The 20,741-nt window shown below is 39.8% G+C and overlaps 1 protein-coding gene across 10 annotated transcripts in view; it reads right to left on the bottom strand.

Moving 5' to 3' along the window:
- LOC138930621 (uncharacterized) overlaps positions 1 to 20,741 on the bottom strand; it is a 371,542-nt gene that overhangs the window by 171,000 nt on the left and 179,801 nt on the right. For 2 of the 10 annotated variants that reach the window (XR_011446259.1, XR_011446256.1), the window contains one exon: positions 11,542 to 12,092. The exons of 7 other annotated variants lie outside the window; for them this stretch is intronic. The gene's annotated coding sequence lies outside the window, so the exon portion shown is untranslated. Of the gene's footprint in view, positions 1 to 11,541; positions 12,571 to 20,741 lie in introns of those variants that run through there. One more of the 10 variants, XR_011446257.1, reaches the window with a different exon arrangement.

The following is a 20,741-nucleotide window of genomic DNA, read 5'->3' as shown; positions in this document are numbered from 1 at the left end:
TGAGGATAGATCTTACAGAATTTTTAATAAGGAATCTTCATTTTTAGAAGCATTAATAGGAGAAAAGGGGAGGGACATTTGCCCAGTGCTTTAATGAGGGATAGTATCAGAAGTTTGGTCCAAATCACAGCTATTAAGATCTGGATGTCAGAAACCAGCAGGGTTCAGGAGCCCAAGCCAATGCAGATAATTACAGAGGCTCCAATGACCCAGTCTCCTCTCAAACCCTTGCTATCACTTACTCTATTATAAGGAACTTGGGTTCTTCCTGACAGAGCTATGGGCTGTTCATGGATAATAGGGCATACATAGATAAATAACATTCACCCTGACAGACTATAATAATCTACAACTGAGAAGAGTTTATTTTTCCCTGTCTGAAGAAGGGAGAGGAAAAGAGAAATCATTGAGGATGCAAGACCTAACTTCTTACAGTTAAAAGATCACAATGTGCTACACACTGCCTAACTGCATAGCAGGGTGCAGTAGAAATAAGTACAATGAACTAGGAGTCAGATTTTAGTCCAAGTTTTTTTGTTTGTTTGTTTTAGAAGCTGTGAGACTATGGCAAGTCACTTGATCTCCTTGGACCTTGGTGGGTGGGTGGGTTAGTCGCCTAGTCATGTCTGACTCTTTGCGACCCCACGAACTGTAGCCTGTCAGGCTCCTCTATCCGTGGGATTCTCCAGGCAAGAATAAAGGAGTGGATTGCCAGTCCCTTCTCCAGAGGATCTTCCTGACCCAAGGATTGAAACCAGGTCTCCTACGTTGCAGGCAGATTCTTTACGATCTGAGCTACCTTACTATCTCTAAAATAGAGACTTTTCCCTAGATCCAGGGATCCCAAACTCAAGTGCCTGGAAGGGATAGGCAGATGATATAAATCAGATCATGTAAATATGTCTCGTACGAAAAGCAATAGCCAGAGCAATAGGAAAGGTTATAGCAATTGATTGCCTGCACTAGAATCAGTTAAACAATAGGGAGTGGTGGGAAGTGAGGTAAACTAGAGAACCCTAGTTTAATTTAAAGAGAACAGCCACTAATGAGCTCATTTCTCCAACAGATCATTGCTTTGAGAGAATACAGGTTCCATTTTTCCAAACATTCTGATTCTTCAATGATACTAGATATCCAGATTTTTTATGCAAACTCTCCCACATACTTTTATGTTAGCAACTAATTTTAGTTACTTTACATTACTGCCCACATCAAACAAAACATGCCTTGGACTGGATCTGTCCTACAGATAGCCAGTTTGCAACCTCTGACTCATATAACCTATGAGACTCCATTGTGACATTAATAAGATCCACTTCAGTTCAGTTCAGTTCAGTCGTTCAGTCGTGTCCAACTCTTTGCGACCCCATGAATCGCAGCACGCCAGGCCTCCCTGTCCATCACCATCACCCGAAGTTCACTCAGACTTAAGTCCATCGAGTCAGTGATGCCATCCAACCATCTCATCCTCAGTCGCCCCCTTTTCCTCCTGCCCTTAATCCCTCCCAGAATCAGAGTCTTTTCCAGTGACAGAGGTCTTTGCATGAGGTGGCCAAAGTACTGGAGCTTCATTCAGCATCATTCCTTCCAAAGAAATCCCAGGGCTGATCTCCTTCAGAATGGACTGGTTGGATCTCCTTGCAGTCCAAGGGACTCTCAACAGTCTTCTCCAACACCATAGTTCAAAAGCATCAATTCTTCAGTGCTCAGCCTTCTTCACAGTCCAACTCTCACATCCATACATGACCACAGGAAAAACCATAGCCTTGACTAGATGGACCTTAGTCGGCAAAGGAATGTCTCTGCTTTTGAATATACTATCTAGGTTGGGCATAACTTTTCTTCCAAGGAGTAAGCCTCTTTTAATTTCATGGCTGCAGTCACCTTCTGCAGTGATTTTGGAGCCCCAAAAAAATAAAGTCTGACACTGTTTCTACTGTTTCCCCATCTATTTCCCATGAATTGATGGAACCGGATGCCATGATCTTCGTTTTCTGAATGTTGAGCTTTAAGCCAACTTTTTCGCTCTCCTCTTTCACTTTCATCAAGAGGCTTTTTAGCTCCTCTTCACTTTCTGCCATAAAGGTGGTGTCATCTGCATATCTGAGGTTATTGATATTCCTCCCAGCAGTCTTGATTCCAGCTTGTGTTTCTTCCAGTCCAGCATTTCTCATGATTTACTCTGCATATAAGTTAAATAAGCAGGGTGACAATACACAGCCTTGACGTACTCCTTTTCCTATTTGGAACCGGTCTGTTGTTCCATGTTCAGTTCTCACTGTTGCTTCCTGACCTGCTTACAGATTTCTCAAGAGGCAGGTTAGGTGGTCTGGTATTCCCACTTAGTTATTTTAAAATCCTGGTCTTAGTTTCTGCCAATGCCATTTCTCTGTTTAATCTCTTTCTTAGCTATACACCAGCCTTTCCCATTCACCTTTTTCTTATGGTCACTGTCTTTGACACCACTGTAATCTTCTCTGCTTCTTCAGCCAGCCCTCATCAAGTAATACTTGAGAAGTCCGAACCCTGACTACTATTCATGATTTCCCAGCCATGGCCTTTTAACTACTATAGCCTAAACATACCTCCCCATCAAATCCTACCCACTATAGCCAGGTTTTAAAATACTTAGGATTAGTCAGTCTCTGCCTTAATTATGTACAACATTCACCTATGTGAATATGTATATGACTTTGAATGGAGAGATCAACTTACTCTTAAATGGGAATACTTCCAGATAAGTGCATCTTGAGTGGTAGGTATCTAGGTCCATTTGGGCTGCTATAACAAAAATAAGCTTATAAACAACAGAAATGTATTTTTCACAGTTCTGGAGGCTTGAAGTTAGAGATTAGGGTGCCAGCATGGTCTGGTGAGGGCCTCTTCTGAACAGCAGATTTCTCATTGTATCTTCACATAGCGGAAGGGCTGAGTCGGCTCTCAAGGGCCTGTTTTATAAGGGCATTAATCGTATTCATAAGGATTCCACCCTCAGGATCCGAGGGCCACCAAAAGGCTTCACCTCTGAATACCATCATATTGAGTGTTAGAATTTCAATATATTAATTTCTGAGGGATACAAGCATTCAGACCACAGTCATAGGCTTCTATAACTTTATGTGATAAAAGCTTTATGTTTATCTGAATATGTACTCTTCTAATGGGTAGAGAAACTAAGTTTGGTTGCAGAAAGTGTTTTCAGGGATTTGTACAATAGTAAAGCAGAATTCTTTGGGGATAATTAACATTTTAAATGAGGTACTGTCACATCTTCCCTGACAACCTCAATATTATCATTTGCCAGCAAGGTCAGCATTTTCCTAATATATATTAGTCCAGTCATTGCTTTATCAACAAAATGTTGAGAGACTAAGACTACTCTTTCAAGCTCTATAAACTGATGGAGCATATTTACTAATTGCTGTTGTATAGGGGCATCTGGTCCCATCACTTCCTGGCAAATAGATGGGGAAACAATGGAAACAGTGAGAAACTATTTTCTTGTGCTCTAAAATCACTGCAGATGGTGACTGCAGCCATGAAATTAAAAGACGCTTGCTCCTTGGAAGAAAAGCTATGGCCAACCTAGAAAGCATATTAAAAAGCAGAGACTACTTTACCAACAAAGGTCCATCTACTCAAAGCTATGCTTTTTCCAGTAATCATGTATGGATGTGAGAGTTGGGCTATTAAGAAAGCTGAGTGCTGAAGAATTGATGCTTTTGAACTGTGGTGTTGGAGAAGACTCTTGAGAGTCCCTTGGACTTCAAGGAGATCCAACCAGACCATCCTAAAGGAAATCAGTCTTAAATATGCATTGCAAGGACTGATGCTGAGGCTAAAATTCCAATATTTTGGCCACCTGATGTGAAGAACTGCCTCATTGGAAAAGACCCTGATTCTGGGAAAGATTGAAGGCGGGAAGAGAAGGGGACAGCAGAGGATAAGATGGTTGGATGACACTGCCGACTCAATGGGCATCAGTTTGAGTAAGCTCTGGGAGTTGGTGATAGACAGGGAAGCCTGGCATGCTGCCTTCCATGGGGTCGCAAAGAGTCAGACACAACTGAGTGACTGAACTGAATTTAGAAACCTAATTTGATGAAATTTGGCTTTGAGACTAAATTCCTGTTTGGAACAGACATTATTGCAGAGAGGTAGAGAGAATAGTCATGGTGTTAAATATGACACCCCTTTTACCTTAGGCAATTATTTAACTTATGAGCCTCAGTTTCGCCTTCTGTGGAATGAGTATGGTCATTTTAATATCTATGTCATAAGACTGATGTGAGGATCAAAAATGATGATCAAAGATGATCATGCTTTTCACAGTGTTCTCATATAAAAAGCACAGAATAAAGGTCTTAAGATATAATCTGGTCTCAGCAAGGCCTAACAGAAAATAGACTATATTAATAAAAATGCAATCCTAATAGGCTATATTAGGAGGAAAATGTGTATATGGAGATGAGACTCAGTATACCTTGGGGGAGAACAAGTAGCCAAGGGCAGGATTTCCACTTGGAAGTTACTAGAGAGGTTCCTATTCCTTAGAATTAAAGCCCTCCAGGCTTACGACCCTTCTTTTCTCTGTTCAATAAAAGCTCCAAGCTTCTTCCCAACACATGTCCTTTGCACCTGCTAATACTTCTGCTTGCAACACTCAGCCTTAACTAAACCCCCCATCACATTAGGCTGATGATTTTTTACCTTTCCTTTAAATCTCAGCTTCCATGAATTCCCCAAGGCATATTTTCCTTGGCCTCCAAGTCTTAGGATTCTCTATTAATTTTTCTCATAGGACTCTGCATTTTTTCTTTCACTAATTTATCATAATATGTAACTATATATATTTTATGAGGTTAAAATTACCTGTCTCCCCTTTCCAACTGTAACCTCTCTAATGCCAGGGGCCATGTCTATATTAATTCTCTTATTCAATACTTATTGAACGAATGAAAGAATGTCACTGGGAGAATTAATTTTAAAAATTCCTAGATGAGGTAATAAACTTAAATTAAGTTCACATTAGGATCTAAATAACTGTTATTCATTCCTTCCTGAGAGCACGTTTGGATGGCTGAGAAGAGAGCAAAGGAAAGTGGGTGACAATGTAGAGGAAGAGTGAAGATAGGAGTATTAGAAGCTGAACACAATATAACTTTGGCCTCTGCTCCACCAGGCTAGGGCCACCAGCCTGCCCTGACTGACTGAGCCTATGAGATGGGCAGCCATCTAGCAAGGTATCATCCTTTCATTTGTAAATCTATTTCAGATGAGCATATAAGGCAGACACCAAAGTTTGAGAGTTCAAGATTTTAAGATTTGTTTTGATGAAATTGTCAGTTTAAATGGCTCCACGTTTCTCTTCCAAGGTTTATTAACTGACAAGACTGACAAGCTTGTTGTCTTCCATCTTTGAAGTGGACATATCTAGTTGCAGAAAGTGTACTGAATTTACGGAGGCAACATATTCTATTTTTAAGACTAAAATAAGCAGACATCAAAGAGTTAATATTGGCAGATTCTCTCCCTAAACTCTATGCACATAGCAGACCTTTCTGTCACAGTGATCACCCAAGGATTGGGTGTGAGGGGGAGGCATGTAGAATTTTCTGCCAGGATTTGGGCTTGCAAAAAGGCTGATTGCTTTCTCATGGAGGGGTTGATCTTTCCAAATTCTTTTCTTTTTAACATAAATTTATTTATTTTAATTGGATGTTAATTACTTTACAATATTGTATTGGTTTTGCCATACATCAACATGAATCCGCCACAGGTATACATGTGTTCCCCATCCTGAACCCTCCTCCCTCCCCCCTCCCCATACATCCTTCTGGGTCTCTCAGATCTTTTCAAATTCTTAAGGCCTGCCATTCTAAGTTTTAAACAAACATTCCTGTTTTAGAACTGGAATGTTATTTAACAAGTGAAACTATCAACTGCTGAAGGGCTTCCCTGATACCTCAGTTGGTAAGGAATCTTCCTGCAATGCAGGAGGCCTGGGTTCAATCCCTAGGTTGGGAAGATTCGCTGGAGAAGGTAAAGGCTGCCTACTCTAGTATCCTCGCCTAGAGAATTTCATGGACTGTATAGTACATTGGGTTGCAAAGAGTTGGACAAGACTGAGCTACTTTCACTCACTTCAACTGCTGAGAGAGACTGACAGAGATGGATGGATGGTGTTTGGGTTTAGGGACTTACACGTATTGAATGTTTGCTACATCACAGGCTTTTTATTTACACTATTTCATTTAATTTTCAAAACTTCCTTAGAGACAGATGCCACTTTTCCCATTTTGCAGCTGAAAATTTAAAGCTCATAGAGATGCCTACCCAAAGTGACACAGCCAGTATGTAGCACAGCCAGCATTCAAACTCAGGTCTGTTTGGCTCTGAACCTCAGCTATTCTTCACCATATTTTGCAACTTCTTAGATGTATTTATAATGCAACATTATATCTATAAAAGTGGAAACAGTATCAATCATCCCACCCTGCTAAGTACTTTTGTTCTTCCCACTTCTCATCAATATTCAATTTGGAATTCTACTGTAATTTTCTTTCCACTTTAATTCCAGTGCAAATGTGGATACAGAAGGAGCATCAAAATATTAAGGAAAACAGAACTGAAAGATTCTTTGGGATAAAGATTTTATGTTATTCTCATCTTAGTATCCCCAAAACCAAGCATAAATTCTGGCTCATAATAGAGGTTCAATAATGTTTGAGTGGGGAAAGAAAAGATTTGGGAGCTTACCAAGGAGATCCCTTAGTGGTGGAGACACTTGGATGTTTATTTGCTGAAAGAGATCTCCTTGCACTGCTGACTGTATAAACTCTACATCCACACAGGGGTGCTTGGATCATGACTCACACACCCAACATGAAAAGTGTTTATGATAGTGAACTCAATGCCCAGGCCAGAAAATTTAGGGAATGGCAAAGGTATTATTTTTCTTCATCCTTAACTCCTTAGGAAGAGTATATACTATTATTAGATCCCTCAGACAGGCACTTATCTATTAGCACCAGGCACTATGCTAGTCACTGGAAATACAAAGATAAATGAACCTCAAATACTACTTTGTGAGAGTTCACAACCTAGTTGGATAGACAGACCCATAAGCATTATTATTTTATATGAAATATAGCAAAGAGTAATGGTAGAAAAAAACAAGTTATTTAAGAAATTCAGAGGAAGGGTATCTGACAAACCTGGTATTATAAAGGAAAACTTCCTGGAGGAACTGATACCAAAGTTGAATTTCGATGGATGTATAGCATTTAGCCAGGAAAGGCATAGATTTGGAAGTGATCACCATATAGGTAAGAATTGAAAAATGGTTTCCGTGATGGTTCAGCAGTAAAAAATCGGCCTGTAATGCAGGAGATGCAGGTTCAATCCCTGGGTTAGGAAGATTCCCGGGAGAAGGAAATGGCAACCCACTCCAGTATTTTAGCCTGGGAAATCCCATGGACAGAGGAACCTGGTGGGCTACAGTCCATGGAGTCCCAAATTGTCAGACACGATGGAGCGACTGAGCATGAAGAGTTGAAATGGTGAAAGTGGATAAGATCTCCAATGAAAATTTGCAGCGTAATAATACCTTTGGAACTAAACTATAACTCTAGAGAATATCAACATTTGGGGGCTCAAAAAGAAACCATAAGGAAACAAAGAAGGACCAGTGAGACACAGGATAAATAAAATAGTTTTTGTGCCACTTGAATGGCCACTCAAATGTTCATGTGTAAGTATGCTTATTCACTCAGTCATGTCTGACTCTGCGATCCCATGGACCACAGCACGCCAGACTCCTCTGTCCATGGCATTTCCCAAGCAAGAATAAGTACTTCTATTTATAATAGGCAAAAACTGGAAACTTGAATGCTTAATAGCTGGTGAATGGGTAAACAAACTAAAGCGTGTGCATGCCTGCTATGATGCTTCAGTCCTAACTCTTTGCAACACCATGGACTTTAGCCCTCCAGGCTCCTCTGTTCATGGGCTTGAGTGGGTTGCCATGGCCTCCTCCCAGAAATCTTCCCAACCCAGGGATTGAACTTGTGTCTCCTTCATTGGCAGGTGGGTTCTTTACTACTAGTGCCACCTGGGAATCCCCAGTGAACTACTAATACACCAAACAAAAACAGATGAGTCTCAAAAACATCATGCTATAAGAAAGATGCCAGAAACCAAAGAGTAAATACTATACAATTTCTTTCATATGAAATATTTTTAAGGAAAAACTGATCTAAGGTTATCCAGATAACAGATTAGCAGCTAGCTGGGTGTGGGGAGAGAGAGAGGAATGATGGAAAAGGGGCAAGAGGGGACTTTGGGAGATGAAGGAAATACTCTTTATCTTAATTACAGTGGTAATTACAGGAGTGTGAACATTTGTTATACTTAGCCAATGGTATTCTTAAAATGAGGACATTTTACTGTAAGTAAATTGTATCTCAATAAGGTCAAAATAAACCTTAAGATAAAATAATCTATAGTGAAATTTCCCTAGTTGTCCAGTGACTAACACTCAAAACTCCCAATTCAGGGACCCAGGTTCCACATACCACAACTAAGAACTAGCACAGCCAAAATAAATAAATAAATATTAAAAAAAAAAAGTAGTCTGTAATGTCACAGAAGTCAAAGAAGTGTTATAGTATTATATCCCCAAAACAGTATTAAGTATATAACTTCTCAGAAACCAAGATTTTTGACATTTCAGGATGGGGAGCTTAAATCAAAAATGATAAGTGCAGGGTTGATATCCTGTAAAACACAAAGTGGGTGGGGGTATTGGTATTTAGAAGACAACTAAGAATATGTGTAAGAGATATTTGAAAGCAAAAGCTAGATTGCAGTTAGGTGCAGAGTGAAGTTAGAAAATAGAGATTCCGGATGTATATTACCCTTCTGAGAAATTCAGACAGAAAACAGAATGGTAGCAACAGAGCTCAAGGAAGGGTTGGGGAGTGTTCATTTTGGGAGAATTTTTTCTATGTTTATAGACTGAGAGTAAAGAATCAGTAGAGAGGGAGAGGACTGTGAAGATTGTAGGGGACATAGGGAAGGGTGAGGATAAGGGTTAAAGTGGAGTGATTTGTCTTGACAAGACATAAAGAGGGCTGTAGATACAGATGAGTTTGTAAGTAGAAGGATTAGAAATTGAGGGAAGACATTCTGATTCCCTATGTCATCTTTTGAAAAGGTGTGAGTCCACATTTGAATATTGAATTGAGAAAAGGGAGAAATTTTGGAATAGCCATGAATTTGAAAGTGTTGACTCAGATTAACTAAAAGGACTGAAGGGCAACATGGAAGGCCCAGATGTAGTAATCAGCTATTGTAATGTTACCAACATGAATTCATATTTTTGGTTTATTTCCATCAGGGCTCCATTCCTCCACATATGGATGAGAAGTATTTTAGAATTAATTAATCATTTGAGTTGTTCTGAATGGTCCTACAGAAGCATAAGAGAAGGAATTTAAGGGTGTTGTTAAAGGGATCATTTTAGCATTTGGTCCAGGTTGAACATAGACCAAAAAATTCAAAGGAAATTGATATATTAAGGCAAAATAGAAAAGTCAGAGGAGCCAGAAGGACTAATTATGTTATAAAAATGAAGGGGAGTTGGTAGGTAATTTCTGAGAGACCTGGAAATTATAGTTGTGATTGGAGAAAAAGAACATCAATTTTTTTGTTCCCACCCTCCCCAATCCCATCCTCACCCCGGCAACCCAGGGATTAAGGGTTTTCTTTTGTGCTCAGGGACTCCTTGCTTCAGTTTTTAGAGATATATAAGATTCATTGGAATTTAAAGATTTCACAGGTAGTAAAGATCTAGTCAATGGTGAGAGGTTTCAAATCTTGGAGGGAAAATGTTTCTCATGTATAGCATATGGTCACTAAATGACTGTCAATATATGAATGGAGAGATTTTATGATGAGGGATTCTACAGATGGCTTAAGAATGATGGGTATTCAATGGGTAAAGATTCCTGGAAAAGGTAGATCCTGAAATAAGAACTATCAAAGAGAAATCATAATGGCCAAGGTAATATGATTAGTTGGTTTTGTCACTCGCAAGATACTGAAGATTATAAGTCACATGCCATAGCTCCTGTTTTCAGTGAGTTCACAGAAAATCATATTGAGCAAGGTAAGAAAAAGTGGTAGTGAGATTTTTTTTTAATTTTACGCATTTTTAAAAATTTGTTTCTGTTTACATTTATTACAAAATATTGGTTATATTCCCCGTGTTGTACAATACATACTTGAGCCTATCTTATACCCGATATTTTGACACTCCCCCAAGTGTCAGTTACTCAGTCGTGTCCAACTCTTTGCAACCCGTGGACTGTATCCCGCCAGGCTACTCTGTCCATGGAATTCCCCAGGCGAGAATACTGGAGTGGGTAGCCAGCCATTTTCTTCTACAGGGGATCTTCCAGACCCAGTGATCAAATCTGGGTCTAATGCATTGCAGGGAGGTTCTTTACCATCTGAGCTACTAGAGAAGCCCTGCTCACCTAAGGGTGTTAGGGAGAATCTGGAGAGTTGAAACAAATAAGCAATTTTAGTGGCCATTACCCAGGCGTATCCAATTTAAAGAGTAAGACTAATTATAAATATATATGCACTCTATATATTGAGAGATGCTATGCATCTGATTCATTTGATGATCAGAACCTTATAAGATAGACAGTATTATTATTTTCATTTTACAAAGGAAGAAGAAAAAAAGTTTTAGAGATGCTAACGTCCCCAGAATCAAACAGTTTATAAGTGGCAGAAATGGGATTCCAAACAGGTATGGTTCCAACTCATTAGTGCTTTTCATATGAACCTATCCTTGTATCTCTTGGGCCTTATGAGTGGCTGAATTCCTGCTGCTTCCCGTATCCAATGGAGTATAGTTATTAACTTGAAATTCAGTCGAAGTAAAGGATTACCCTTCTCCTGTAATCCAACAAATGAATCATCCTAATTGTACCAAGTTCATAACTAAAATCTCAGAGCTAGTAAGTAAGCAGTTCCATGGTCCCATTAAAACTACCAACATTATGATTCTTACCTCATCAAAATTATATCTGGGAATATTACATGAGAAAACATTAATTTTATAATTGAAAAACAAAATAACTAAATTGGAAGGAATAATTCTTTGAAAATCACAAACTACAAAAAGGAAACTAAGATAAAATAGATAATCTGAATAGTCCCTAAAACCACTAAAATAACTGAACTCATAATTAGAAGCTCCCTAAAAGAGGAAATCTCCAGATTCAAACAGATTCACAGTTTCAAAGGAGATATTTAAAGAAACATCAACACCACTGTACACTTTCTCTTCAAGAAAACAGATGAGGAAGGAACACTTCCCAATTCATTCTATGAGACCAGTATTATCTTAACAACAAAAACCAGATAAAATGGCACAAGAAAACTATAAACTGATATTTCTCATGTTTAGATGCAAAATTTCTCACTAAAATATTAGCAATTGAATCTTGCACCTTACAAAAAGGATTATACACTGTTATCAAGTTGGATTTATTCCAGGTTTGCAAGTGATTCAACACAAGAATATCAGTTAATGTGATACATCATATCAAAAGAATATAGAAAATAAACATGATCATATCAGTAAATTCAGAAAACTCTCATTTCAATGACAAAAATACTCAGTAAACTAGAAATAGAGGGGCACTTTTTCACCCTGATCAGTTCAGTTCAGTCACTCAGTCGTGTCCGACTCTTTTCGACTCCATGAATTGCAGCACGCCAGGCCTCCCTGTTGATCACCAACTTCCGGAGTTCACAGACTCACGTCCATCGAGTCCGTGATGCCATCCAGCCATCTCATCCTCTGTCATCCCCTTCTCCTTCTGCCCCCAATCCCTTCCAGCATCAGACTCTTTTCCAATGAGTCAACTCTTCTCATGAGGTGGCCAAAGTACTGGAGTTTCAGCTTTAGCATCATTCCTTCCAAAGAAATCCCAGGGTTGATCTCCTTTAGAATGGACTGGGTGGATCTCCCTGCAGTTCAAGGGACTCTGGCTACTGGTGGAGTGATAGACCTATATAAAATTAAACAAAATATAGAATGCAGAAATATTCCCATGCACATTTGCCCAACTGATTTTGGACAAAGAGGCAAAATAAATTCAATGGGGGAGGGACAGCCTTTTCAATAAATATGTCTGTAATAACTAGACATTCATTACACTATAGAAGTACCCCATATACACTGTAAAACTTTCAGAAACAGAGGAGAAAATTATCAGAATCTAGGGCTAGGCAAAGAGAATTTAGACTTGACACAAAAAAACACCAATCATAAGAGAAAAAAATGATAAAATAGACTTGGTGCATCCTCAGTTGCTTCAGTTATGTCCAACTCTTTGTGACCCTATGGAATGCAGCCCACCAGGCTCTCTGTCCATGGGATTACTGGAGTGGCTTGCCATGCCCTCCTCCAGGGTATCCTCTAGACTCAGGGATCAACCCTGCAGCTCCTGCATTGCAGGCAGAGTCTTTACCACTGAATCACCTGTTCTTCAAAACAAAAAATGAAGGGAGCCATTTAAAATGTGATTCTCCTGGATAAAACCTTACTGTAATTATCCCTGGACATGAATGAATAGAATAAGCACCAATATATTGAGATGCAGCAATATCCTGGAATGTCTCTAGTAAAAATCTCCTATTATAATCTCCACTGTATGAGGACATTGATACAATCAGTCTATCTCTTATAGTCATGTCACTGTTTATGAGAGTCCAGTCCACAGCTTATGAAAAGAAAAATACTTTGAAAGAGTATGTTACATTAAGACTACTGACTTGAGAGAGAGAGAGAGAGAGAGAGAGAGAGAGAGAGAGAGAGAGAGAGAGAGAGAGGGAGAGAGGGAGAGAGAGAGAGAGAGAGAGAAGGTAATATTCAGTAAATATTAACAGGAACAGCAGTCTCAAATATTTAATTCCCATAAGCCCTGCCTCTGATCTATATGAAAATGATGCAGCTGTCCCAACCCAGTCATTCTCAGTTGCCTCAGAATGAGAGACACAGATGGTCTTTCAGGTAGCTAATCCAGTATTATTAACAGTTTTATCTGTTAATGCATTGGTCTCGCTGAAAAGCACATAGTTGGGTCTGTTTGTGGATGGGGAGCAGAAGCCCTAAAGTACTTCTGCTGCTTCTCTTTGATCAGCCTAAAGTAGTTTTCTGTGTTAGCAGTTGTCTGGGGAAGCTTACTGAGCTTGAAGATCTAGTTTGATTTGAGTAATTTATTAATAATTTGGGAAAAACTAATTAAAATTGTGTTTGGTTCTAAAGTTAGAGCTCCTACAGGGGCCCAGAAGAAATAGAAGTGTAAAAGGAAACATTTCAAAAGATTCTGAGTTTGTTATTCCCCCAGTCCCATCTTCCTTCCAATATCTTCCCCAGACCATCTTCTCACTCTGATTCATTTTTTTCTATCTCTTTCTCTATTTGCACACACATACAACACATATGCACAGGCACACACACACATACACACACACACCATTGCTATTCAGAGACAGCACGTGAGAATAACCTTCTTTGGGAGAGAAGATTCACTATCATACTCCAGGAACTGGACTCAAAGAGCTGCCCATACTCATCCACCTATAGTCAAACATTCTAGTCTCAGGTTCCATTTTTCCTTCTTAATCTTCTGTTAGAATTGGAAACATAAGCTATCAGAGCTAGAAAGAATCTTAGAAATTCTACCCTTTCAGTTTATAGAAGAGGAAATTAAGAGAGAAAGAGGATATACGTGATTTGTCCATGGGCACTGAGTTAGTCAATGGCAGGGACAGGGCTAAGATTTAAGCAGCATGTTATGAAGGATGAGGAATAAGAAGCAGTGGCTTCTTTCTTGATATGCTTCACTCAAAAGTGACTTGCCTCTGTTCTACTATCTTCTCTGCCCATAAGACTCACGGTGCTTAGATGGGAACTGACTGTGTTAAGTGGTGGTGGTAGATGGTGGTTTTGAAGCGGTGATACTCCTTAGGTCTTCAACCTGTTTATTAATATATTTAATGTTTTAAGTTAGAACACGACCCCACTGATCCCAGGCTAATAAGTGAGATTGAATTTCCTTAACTGGTTCATTTCAGCCTGAGATTCTATGAAAACCTGAGAGCTCTCAATTTAAAATGTAGCCTCTAGGCAAATCATCACATATGCATCAATTCAGATCAGTTCAGTCACTCAGTAGTGTCTGACTCTTTGCGACCCCATGAATCGCAGCATGCCCGGCCTCCCTGTCCATCACCAACTCCCGGAATCTACCCAAACTCATGTCCATTGAGTCAGTGATGCCATCTAACCATTTCATCCTCTGTCGTCCCTTTCTCCTCCCGCCTTCAATCTTTCCCAGCATCAGGGTCTTTTCCAATGACTCAGTTCTTTGCATCAGGTGGCCAACATATTGGAGTTTCAGCACCTCTGCAATTCCTTCCAGTTAAATTACCCAGGCCCAGTGAGAACATGAAAGCCAAATCAAGGGTGCTGGTTGGTGCTTTAGGATTTTCTTGTCCTAATCAACATATTTAATCATCTTGTTTTTTTTCTGAGATGACCTGATTTGATTGATGACAGATTTCATCATGCTTTTTTCTTTCTCTTTCTCTCTCTTGCACATGTGAGAAATCAGCATCTGACTGTAAGCAAATCAATTAACTAGGAAGTTCATTCTCAGTGCCAACTTTGGTGCTTTATTCCATCTCTGCTTTTTTACCAAAGACAGCTAATGGTATAATCTTATTTTAGACTCAGTTTTTCAGAGTACATACTATTCAGTAAGAAGGGCTCCCCAGGTGGTACTAGTAGTACTACCTTGTCAGGTGGTACTGGGTGGTAAAGAACTTACCTGCCAATGCAGGAGACATAAGAGACCTGGGTTAGATCCCTAGACTAGGAAGATCCCCTGGAGAAGGAAATGGCTACCCACTCCACTATTCTTGCCTGGAGAATCCCAAGGACAGAGGAGTCTGGTGGGCTATAGTACATAAGGTAGCAAAGAGTTGGACACAACTGAGTTACTTAGCACACACAGGAAATAATAGCAGCCGTTATCAATGTGAGTACTTACTATATTCTTGACACTGTGCTAAGCCAGGATTAACCTAGTTAATTTTCATGAAACAGGTTCTATTATTAAAGCCTTTATGCAAATGAACACACTGAGACTCAAAGAGGTTAAGCAATTTGCCCAAGGCTACATAATTAAATAATGAACCTGCCTGCCAACACAGGAGACACAAGAGATGCAGCTTAGATTCCTGGTCTGGCAAAATACCCTGGAGGAGGGAATGGCAACCCACTTCACTATTCCTGCTTGGAGAATCCCATGGCCAGAGGAGCCTGGTGGGCTACAGTCCAAAAGGTCACAAAGAGTCAGACACAACTGAAGTGACTTAGCACACACATGTGTGCACAGAGTTAAAATAAGTGAAAATAGCAGGAATTGAATCCAGGTTTGTTGAGTTACAAAATAATCTGTGCTGGTGAATTCTACATACTATTTAAAGAAGAGTTCAAGCCTAGTCTTCTCAAACTATTTCAAAAATAGAAGATGAAGGAATGCTTCCTAACTTAATTTACAAGGTCAGTACTACCCTGATACCAAAACCAGAAAGACATCACACACAAAAAATGAGGCAATATCCCTAATGAACATAGATGCAGCAATCCTCAACAGAATATTAGCAAACTGAATTTAATGATACATTAAAAGGATCATACACCACAGCCAAGTGGGATTTATTCCATGGAAGCAAGGATGGAACAACATGACAAGCCCAAAGCTGACATTATGCTCAATAGAGAAAAGCTGAAAGCTTTTCATCTAAAATTCGAAGCAAGTCAAGAATATCAACCAACTCTTACAACTTTTATTCAATATAGACATCTTAACAAGAGCAATGACAAAGCAATTCAGTATTCTTGCCTTGAGAATCCCATGAACAGCATGAAAAGGCAAAAAGAAAGGAAACTGAAAGACGAATTCCCCAGGTTGGTAGGTGCCCAATATTCTACGGGAGATTAGTGGTGAAATAACCACAAAAAGAATGAAGTGATGGAGGCAAAGCAGAAATAGCAGCCAGCTGTGGATGTGACGGGTGATGGAAGTAAAGTCCAATGCTGTAAAGAGCAATATTGCATAGGAACCTGGGATGTTAGGTGCATGAATCAAGGAAAATTGCAAGTGGTCAAACGGAAGATGGCAAGAGTGAACATCGACACTTCAGGAATCAGTGAACTAAACTGGACTGGAATGGGTGAATTTAATTCAGATGACCATTATATTTACTACTGTGGGCAGGAATCCCTTAGAAGAAATGGAGTAGCCATTAAGGTCAACAAAAGATTCCAAAATGCAGTACTTGGATGCAATCTCAAAAATGACAGAATGATCTCTGTTCGTTTCCAAGGCAAACCAGTCAATATCACAGTAATCCAAGTCTATGCTTCACCAGTAATGCTGAAGAAGCTGAAGTTGAACAATTCCATGACCTATGAGACCCCTTAGAACTAACACTAAAAAAAAAAAAAAAAAAAAAAAAAAAAGATGTCCTTTTCATTATAGGGGACTGGGATGCAAAAGTAGGAAGTCAAGAGATACCTGGAGTAACAGGCAAATTTGGCCTTGGAATGCGGAGTGAAGCAGGGCAAAGACTAATAGAGTTTTGCCAAGAAAATGCACTGGTCATAGCAAACACCCTCTTGCAACAACACAAGAGAAGACTCTACACATGGACATCACCAGATGGTGAACACTGAAATCAGACTGATTATATTCTTTGCAGCCAAAGATGAAGAAGCTCTATACAGTCAGTAAAAACAAGACTGGAAACTGACTGTGGCTCCCATGTAATCATGAACTTTTTATTGACAAATACAGACCTAAATTGAAAAAAGTAGGGAAAATCACTAGACCATTCAGGTATGACCTAAATCAAATCCCTTACGATTATATAGTGGAAGTGACAAATAGATTCAAGGGATTAGATCTGATACACAGAGTCCCTGAAGAACTATGGGCGGAGAGTTGTAACACTGTACAACTGGTAGTGATCCAGACCATCTCCATGAAAAAGTGCAAAAAGGCAAAATGGTTATCTGAGGAGGCGTTATAAATAGCTGAGAAAAGAAGAGACGCTAAAAGCAAATGAGAAAAGGAAAGATGTACCCATCTGAATGCAGAGTTCCAAAGAATAGCAAATAGAGATAAGAAAGCCTTCTTTAGTAACCAATGCAAAGAAACAGAGGAAAATGATAGAATGGGGAAGACTAGGGATCTCTTAAAAAAAATTAGAGATACCAAGGGAATATTTCATGCAAAGATGAGCACAATAAAGGACAGAGATGGTATGGACCTAAGAGAAGCAGAAGATATTAAGAAGAGGTGGAAAGACTACACCGAAAAACTATACAAAAAAAGATCTTAATGACCTAGCTAACCACGATGTTGTGATCACTCACGTAGAGCCAGACATCCAGTAATGCAAAGTCAAGTGGGCCTTACAAAGTATCACTAAGAACAAAGCTAGTGGAGGTGATGGAATACCAGCTGAGCTCTTTCAAATCCTAAAAGATGATGCTGTGAAAGTGCTGAATTCAATTTGCCAGCAAATTTGGAAAACTCAGCAGTAGCCACAGGACTGGAAAAAGTCAGTTTTCATTTTGATCCCCAAAAAAGGCAATTCCAAATAATGTTCAAACTATTGTACAATTGCACTCATCTCACACGCTAGCATAGTAATCCTTAAAATTCTCCAAGCCAGGCTTCGGCAGTACGTGAAGGATTTAGGAAAGGCAGAGGGACCAGATACCAAGCAAGAGAGTTCCAGAAAATCATCTATTTCTACTTTACTGATTATGTCAAAGCCTTTGACTGTGTGGATCACAAGAAACTATGGAAAATTTTTTAAGTGATGGAAATACCAGACTACCTGACATGCATCCTTAGAAATCTGTATCCATTCAGGAAGCAACCATTAGATCTGGACATGGAACACCAGCCTGGTCCCAAATCAGGAAAGGAGTATATCAAGGTTGTATATTGTCACTGTGCTTATTTAACTTATACGCATAGTACACCATGCAAAATGCCAGGCTGGAATTGAGAGTGCTGGGAGGAATATCAATAATCTCAGATATGCAGATGATACCACCCTTATGGCAGAAATGGAAAAATAACTAAAGGGCCTCTTGATGAAAGTGGAAGAGGAGAGTTAAAAACTTGGCTTAAAACTCAACATTCAGAAAACTAAGGTCATGGCATCCAGTCCCATCACTTCATGGCAAATGGGAAAACAATGGAAACAGTGACAGACTTTATTTTGGAGGCCTCCAAAATCACTGCAGATGGTGACTGAAGCCATGAAATTAAAAGACATGGGCAGAGGACCTGAATAGACATTTTTCCAAAGAAGACATAGAGATGGCCAACAGGTACATAAAAAGATGCCTAACAGCACTTTTTCAGAGAAATGAAAATCAAAACCACAATGACACATCACCTCATACATGTTAGAGTGGCTATTGTCGAAAAGACAACAAATAATAAATGTTAGTGAGGTTGTGAAGAAAAAGGAACTCTCCTACACTGTTGGTCAGAATGTAAATTGGTGCAACAACTACAGAAAATGGTGGAGGTTCCTCAAAACTTTAAACACAGAATGACAATAGTTCTAGGAATTCCTTTCTTGGGTATGTATCTGTAGGGAAAGAACAAATTAGCCAAGATGGCATGGTTAGTCTATCTCAACAGCTTCTCACTCTTGCTCAATGTTTTGTAAATAATGTTTATGTAACAGTTGAGATCACTTATAGCACAGTGCATGTGCATCACAAGGAACTTGCTTGATCACAAGGTATTTGCTTGGTCACGAGGTACTCGCCTTGTCAGGAGATGTTTTGTGCAGTACATCTGTATGAACCCATGAAAGCCCTGGATGTTGCTGCATTGGGGCTACACTGGGGAGACATCATGATTACATTATATGATGCTATGCTACAGCTCTGTTATGGCTATGTTCTGGTTATGCTGTGGCTGCTGTTATGGCTGTGTGTAATCCAGGAGAGAGGCTGTGTTGTGGCTGCAGTGCCAGTCAGGAGAGAATAAACATATCTGCAGTTCCTATGGCCCCTCGAGTCTCCTTCCAGCCTCTTAACTCCTGCTTTACCTACCTTGGGTTCAAAAAACAGTGTGGATAGTGTGAACAGCGAGACAATAGGCATCACAAATAGGATGAGAGCAATACAGTATCCAAAGACAACAGAAACACTTATTCAAAAATATACATGCACCCAAATGTTCACTGCAGCATTATTTACCATAACCAAAATGTAGAAGTAACTCAAATGTTCATCAACAGGGGAATGAATAAAGATGTAGCATATATGTACAATGGAACATCCAGTTCAGTTCAGTTCAATCGCTCAGTTGTGTCCTACTCTTTGCCACCCCATGAATCGCAGCACGCCAGGCCTCCCGTCACCAACTCCCGGAGTTCACTCAAACTCACGTCCATCGAGTCGGTGATGCCATCCAACCATCTCATCCTCTGTCATCTCCTTCTGCTCCTGCCCCCAATCCCTCTCAGCATGGAAGTCTTTTCCAATGAGTCAACCCTTTGCATGAGGTGGCCAAGGTACTGGAGTTTCAGCTTTAGCATCATTCCTTCCAAAGAAATCCCAGGGCTGATCTCCTTCAGAATGGACTGGTTGGATCTCCTTGCAGTCCAAGGGACTCTCAAGAGTCTTCTCCAACACCACAGTTCAAAAGCATCAATTCTTCGGTGCTCAGCCTTCTTCACAGTCCAACTCTCACATCCATACATGACCATTATTGAACCATAAATAAGAATGAAATCTACACCTGCAATAAAGTGGATGATCTAGAGCCTGCGTGTGTGCTAAGTCACTTTAATCATGTCCGACTCTTTGTGACCCTATGAACTAGGGCCCGCCAGGCTCCTCTGTCCATGGGATTCTCCAGGCAAGGATACTGGGGTAGGTTGCCATGACCTCCTCCAGGATCTAGAGCAGGAGTCCACAACCCCCAGGATGCAGACAGGTTCTGGCCCATGCCCTGTTAGAAACTGGGCTGCAAAGCAGGAGGAGAGCAGTGGGTGAGCAAGCAAAGCTTCATCTGTCACTCCCCATCACTCCTCATCACTTCCAATGCAGCCTGAACCACTTCATCCCCCAGTTCATCGAAGTATTGTCTTCCGTGAAATTGGTCCCTAGTGCCAAAATGTTTGGGGACTGCTGGTCTAGAGGGTATTATGCTAAATGAAATATCAGACAGCAAAAGGCTTTTAAGTGAATTCTGCAAAACAAAAGAGGTGAACAGAACCAAAACAGGTTCTGTACAGAAAAGAAACTGTTGGTTACCAGAAGGTAAGCTGACTGAGGTTGGGCGGGGGCAAATAATAGGTGAAGGAAATTAAGAGGTACAAACTTTCAGTTATAAAAAAAATTAAAAGTCACAGGGAAGTAATGTATAGTGAATATAACCAATAGTATTTTAGCAACAGTAATTTTGTATAATGACAAATAGTAATTAGACTTATTATGGTAACCATTTGAAATGTATATAAATGCCAAATCATTATGATTTACACCTGAAGCTAATGTAATATTGTATATTCTTTGTATATACTCAAGTTTTAAAAAATGCAAA

The sequence above is a fragment of the Ovis canadensis genome, chromosome X, assembly GCF_042477335.2.
Source record: "Ovis canadensis isolate MfBH-ARS-UI-01 breed Bighorn chromosome X, ARS-UI_OviCan_v2, whole genome shotgun sequence".
NCBI lineage: Eukaryota > Metazoa > Chordata > Mammalia > Artiodactyla > Bovidae > Ovis > Ovis canadensis.
This window is presented reverse-complemented; position numbering and strand designations above follow the sequence as displayed.